Below are 6,000 nucleotides of genomic sequence, written 5' to 3'. Positions count from 1 at the left end.
CCCAGATTATTTATACATTTGTTATAACGGTGCCAATGAATGTGGAGAGATATGAATGTCTTTTGTGTTAGCTGGTAAGGCGTTTAAGGTTAAAGGAAGAAACAGCAGTTTATCATAGCAGGACAACGAAATGACATGTTGCATCAGCTTCTTAATGCGTTTCCTTATTCATTTCCTATTACAATATAATATTATTTACATCTAAGACACTTTGATTTCCTGCTTGCGTCTCCGAGCTTCTGTCCAAATTACAACTACGTCATATGTCGGCTTAAAGAAAAAAAAAAAAAGGAAAACATGAGCTTCTTTTCTAATATAGCTCTACATCTACATGGACTTCTGAGAAGCTTTCAAGCAGACAGTAATGTACATGTGACTTGATTATGCAGCATTAGTGTATTTATTACGAGGAAACAGCTTTTGAGCTGTCACTGCTAAGGCTGTCTCGTTCCCTTTAAACACTTTTGGAGTCCATTTGTGGAATTAAAGTTGCAAATGAACGCTCCTAGAACAGACTAAGAGTGGGCTGTCGGGTAATCATTTCACCCAATGTTAATGCTTCATGTTGCAAGTATTGCAGTAGCTTGGACTTTTGATTTTGGCTGTGCTTTGCAAAATTATACAGTTCATAAACAGAACAGTAGTGTCCTTTTTTTTCTCTCTCTAAATGAAGTCTTGGTTTTGTGTGTGTTTTTTCTGCAGGCTTGAAATAAGAATATATTGTGTTAATTAGTGTCTGTAGAGGTGCCGGCTTTAAAATCCTGATGAAGTCTGGAGGTTTAGCTCTTGTTTCATTCTTTATGTTTAACAAAACTAATCAGCTCCTTGCTGTGCCTCAGTTCATCTACATATAGAGCCTGTGTAGGCCATCAATCCTCTTACGCAACTCTTGACACACACACACACACACACACAGGCAGACACACACATACACAAAAAAGTAAAATGTCAAACTATCCCACAATCCTGAAGTAAATGAGATGAATAAAAGATTTTGGCTCTGCTGAGAAAAACGGAAAGAAAAGACTCAGATTACTGAGGTTGCAAGTCACAAGTGGTATAAGCTGTAATTACTGTAAACGCTCGTGACAATAAACTGGGAGTAATTGGCACAGGGCGTATGGATGCAAATAGATGTCATGCATTGATATCCTGCTTCTGGTGAATGCTGCTGATGTGCATCAACGGTCCCATCTGCAGAGGCTGAATGCAGCTAGATTTTGACTGAAAGGCATAGCTGAATGTTTAGCTTCTCAGCTGTGTTGGTCTCTTGTTGCTGCCTGGTAAGAATAAGGATCTATTTAACAACGAGTTGGTTGTCTAAGTGAGCAAGCCAGCAGGGGAAATTAGGAGGAGTGGACACATGCCAGGGACATTTAGAAAAGTTGTTGTAGTGATATTTTTTTGTTTTTTTTAATGTTTAGGTTGAAACCTGTATAGCACAGAATTACTTATCATTTTTAAGTACATCTCAGTTTTCTTCTTTTTTATTTTTTCATTTCACGAGTGACGGATACACTCTCTGTATATAATTTCAAGCAAATCCTTTTGTAATTAGGTTCCTCTGAAAACGTTCCCTTTTTGTGCTCCGGGCCTCTGCTGTGGCTTCCTGCTGCCACACCGGCGAAACAAACCACAAAGGTGAAAGCGATAATCCGAAAAGGCACTCAGTGAGGCCAGGAGCTTGATCATGTTTCAGCTAGGACACATTCATTACAAATGCAACATAAGCATTCATTAATGAGCTGGAAAATGGCAAGTAATCAAATTTCTGCAACATATGGGAAGAGGAGCCGAGGAACGACAGTTAAGAAAAGGGGAGGCGGGGTGGACCAGTTTAAACCCTCGGAGCCTCCGTCTCGCGGAAATCGTGACCTCACATTAGCACGTCCTTGTTCCTTTTTTCCGTGTTTGCAAGACAGGATGGGCTCGTCCGTTATGGGTGTACACAACTGGACGGGCAACAATAGGCGTGCTGAAAAGCTTTTCAGATTCACATGAAAAATTCCTTTAAATTTCTGGGGCAGCGCTCCTGTTCCTACGCAGCAATCTCATCCAGAGAAAAGCCTTTATGCCCACTCCATTGTAGAAGTGCGATATTTAGAGCAAAGCGGTCCAAAAATCAATATCCACTATCAGCAGAAGAATGACATGTCTTTACTAAATATGGCGGATGGAGCGGGGAAAGATTACAAGTCGAAGCAAGTTGTTCTGTTAAGAGGGCTAATCGATGTTCCCCTGCAAAGGATTTTGTGTCTTCAGACACTAACATTGTGTTATGTGTGGTTAAACTTGCAAGTTGGTGTTTCTTTGTGGCAACTTCTTAAACTGGATATGTTAAGTAATTTTATTCCAATACATTTGATTTAAAATGTAACCAAGATATATTTCAGGAATAGTTTTGGTAGACTGTATTAAGGCTTTATATAATTGGAGAAATCCAACACCTGCTTACATTATTGGCAACCCTAATAAAGATGAATAAATGTATCTTTAATGCACCACCATGCACTGGGTGCAGAATTGTTAAGTCTTATTTTTGATCATAATTCTTATTAATTACCAATTACAGTGCTCTCAGCTAATCTAAAACACTAAAGGGGGGATTATGTAAATTTGATATCGATACGTGCACAAATATTAGGCAACTATTTTTGTGCAACTACATTTTCCAATCTCACATTCTTTCTTTATGTTTTGTATGTATGAGTGGGAATTATAAAAAAACAGCAAATAAGTGAGCAATTTTGCTAAAAATCATTGTTTTTCTGAAAGATGCAGACTTGTTCCTGTTCCACTGCTTGAAGAAAGTATTTTCTAAAACCTGGCAGTAGCTTTGAGAGTTGATTTTAAGTCCGTCTTCAACTTGAAAAGGTCCAACCAGCTCATCTTTAATAATACCAGCCCATACTAGTACCCCACCTCCACCTTGCTGACATCTGACTTGAAGTGGAGCTCTGTGCGTGTTACTCATGCAGCCCAGGGCTCATCCATATGGCGTCACTCTCATTTCATCAGTCCATAAAAACCTCTAAAAAAATCTGTCTTGCCTTCTTGCCCCAGTTTAGACGCTTTTCTGCTTGTTCAGAGGTGACCGGGTTTCAGCCTTCCTTGTCTTGGCCGTGTCTCTGAGCTCCGAACATCCTGCACTAATAGGTCGTCCAGGGAGGTTACAGGTATGGGATATGACAGAGCTGGAAGATAAGGGGTTAACGGTACCTTCACGCTTGATTCTCCTCAAATCCTTGGCAGTTCATTTGCATCTTCTTTTTCTCATCACATTTCTTGTGACCCTGTTGACTATTTGCAACAAAATGGCTCTGTGATCACACCCCAATATCTTAGCAATTTAAAGAGTGATGCATCCCTCTGACTTTTCAGAGGTAGTTAAATTTTTTTTTTTTTTTGGCCCATTTTAAAACTACCTAATAATTATGCATACTGCTTTGATACAGGGTGTTGACCTCCTTGGGCCACACCTTTCCTCATAGTACAGATACACATCAGTTTTTAAGCAACATGAACTGCAGCAGCCAGGACTGTATAAAGACCCAAATCTTTCTTTCCACCACACAGTTATGAGAAAAATTAACATCTCATTGTCAGATTATACAACAAAAATGTTTTCCACACATTGTTCTCATAGGCTGCAATAGAATTTGAATACATACTGTATCAGGAAAAACATCATGACCACTGACAGAGGAATGGAAAATCACAGATTTTCTCTCCATGAATTCTTCTGTTTGTGAACTATGTTACGCAGTATATGAGTTACAAGCAGGGAAAATTGGCCTTGTGATTGTGATGGTTAGAAAACTGGGTCAGATGATCTCCAAACTGTAGCTCATATGTGCAATAGTGAGTATTTATGGTCTGATCTAACAGATGAGCTACTGTAACTCATATTGCTCAAGAAGTGTTTGCTGGTTCTAGTAGAAGATGTTAAAATACACAGTAGATCACTTTTTGTTGCATAAAGGGTTTGTAGCTCCCGGTGAGTCAAATTGCCCATGCTGACCCAAATCCACAACTGAAAGCACCAACAATGGCCATGTGTGCATCAAAACTGGACCATGGAGCAATGAAAGCACCCATCTTTCAATGATAAGAGCTGCACTGTTTGTGTGCAGTTGCTACCTTGCACCATGATGCAATGTCTGAAAGCGACTCGTTTGAATATGCAGTGTGTTGATCGAGGCAAAGTTTTTCTGGGAAACCGTGAGTCCTGGCATTCAGATGGATATTACTTTGACACATATAACCCACATTAGCGTTGTTGCAGACCATGAACACCCGTTCATAGAAACAGGATTCCGTGACGACTGTGGTGCTTTCAGCAGAAAAATGCTTCATGCTACGAATCAGAGATTCAGGAATACTTCCAGTGCAAGTCTGAGTTGCTGACCTGGCCTCCAATTTCCAGATTTCAATCCAAATTTGTACCTGTAGGTTGAGTTTGACAAACTAGTTTGAACAGTAGAGGCCCCTCCTTAGACCTGACAGAAGTTAATATCTTGCTAGCAATTACACCTCTGCCATTACAAAAGGAAGACAAACACACTATGAGGCAGCTGGTCTTAATGTTACATCTGATTGGTGTGTATAATCTTATTATTTTTAGATTGTTCAACTTTTCCACAGCCCATAAACAAAGACCAGGTCAAATTTATTGAAACTAAATCTTATTTCGAAATGTTTACAGTCTCAGTTGGTCAATTCAGCGTGACCAACGTAATATTTCATTTTGTTTGAGTTTTTCATCCACATCCTAAAAGTAAATAGGTGTGCACCTCCCAGCTGGACCGTGTCTACATTTCTACTCAAAATCCCAGAAGAACATCTGGATGGCATCGGGGTACGGATGTGATCTGCGACCTTGTGCATGCTGACGCATTGATGTCTGCCCTACTTTTTTCAGCGAAACAGTGGCAACAACAGAGTCAGACTTAGCTTTTTGCAAAACAACTCAGGATGATAACAAAGACTCTGGATCTTTAGGAAATATTCACTTTTAACATCATGAGATGGCATTAGAATACTATTTTCATTTTTCTTAATGCTGCAGAGAGTCAGCGCGGCCACTCCAGCCGGCAGTAATTAAGTCTGTTGGGAAGGTTAGTATGCAGATTATGTGAAGACTTATTGTATTCTTATGCAGAGAAGCACATTAGACAACCTTTGCCTTTCCCTTGGAAACCCCTGATACGCTTGTTTTGTTGTTAAATTCATGTCAGTGTTTTTGTTTTCTCATTCCTTTTTTCCAAGTTGAGACTATTTACACTCAATAATATTCTGTTTTTCGAATGATTTGTGCAGCTCAGAAGGCCTCGAAGTCCCGAGGCGTCACTGTTGCCTCCTACATTGGACACTTGTGGGCATATCAAGCATTTTCTCAGTCTAATTTAGATTTATTCCTGCTTCAGATTTTCTGCTGTTACGGCTGCTTAACAATTTAGAGCTGTGATTTATCCTCAAGACATACCACTGTTAGGATATTTAGGCTGATTAAATGTTCTGTATGAATCAGTTGGTGAACAGTCTGAATAAAGACTCTTTTTGACACTAATCAGTAATGAAATAATTGCTCATATTTAGCCATAAAAAAAACAAGATCACAGTTCTTAGTCTTGACTTTGTTCTGTCATTTTCCCCCTTTCATATACATGGTATTATTGTACAGAGAAAGTGGAGCAGAGGAGGCTCTCTTTTGAAGAACTAATTATCTTTTTCTCTGACACCACAGTCATTGTTCTTAATAAGCTTTAGTGTGCCAAGGAGCTTGTTGGCTGTTATGGTGTGCCTAAAGTAAACATTGACAAATCTTTTTCATCTTCTGTTGGGGCCATTAGTAAGTATGAATTATTTTGTGGTGTAAAACAGTCCTAAAGTAGGTGCAGTCGACTTTGTTAGGATTTCATCACACATTCACATAAATGACCTATCTTTATAGGTTAGCCAAATGTGGAAAAAGGAATTACTTTTGTCCTACTTTTAGTT

General features: G+C 39.2%; 1 protein-coding gene across 4 annotated transcripts in view; it reads left to right on the top strand.

Annotated features, from left to right (window-relative positions):
• The window catches only part of unc5a (unc-5 netrin receptor A), a 176,621-nt gene that overhangs the window by 50,879 nt on the left and 119,742 nt on the right, over positions 1–6,000 (top strand). The window lies entirely within an intron of this gene.

Source organism: Poecilia formosa, unplaced genomic scaffold (genome assembly GCF_000485575.1).
Source record: "Poecilia formosa unplaced genomic scaffold, Poecilia_formosa-5.1.2 Scaffold128, whole genome shotgun sequence".
NCBI classification, from domain to species: domain Eukaryota; kingdom Metazoa; phylum Chordata; class Actinopteri; order Cyprinodontiformes; family Poeciliidae; genus Poecilia; species Poecilia formosa.
This window is presented reverse-complemented; position numbering and strand designations above follow the sequence as displayed.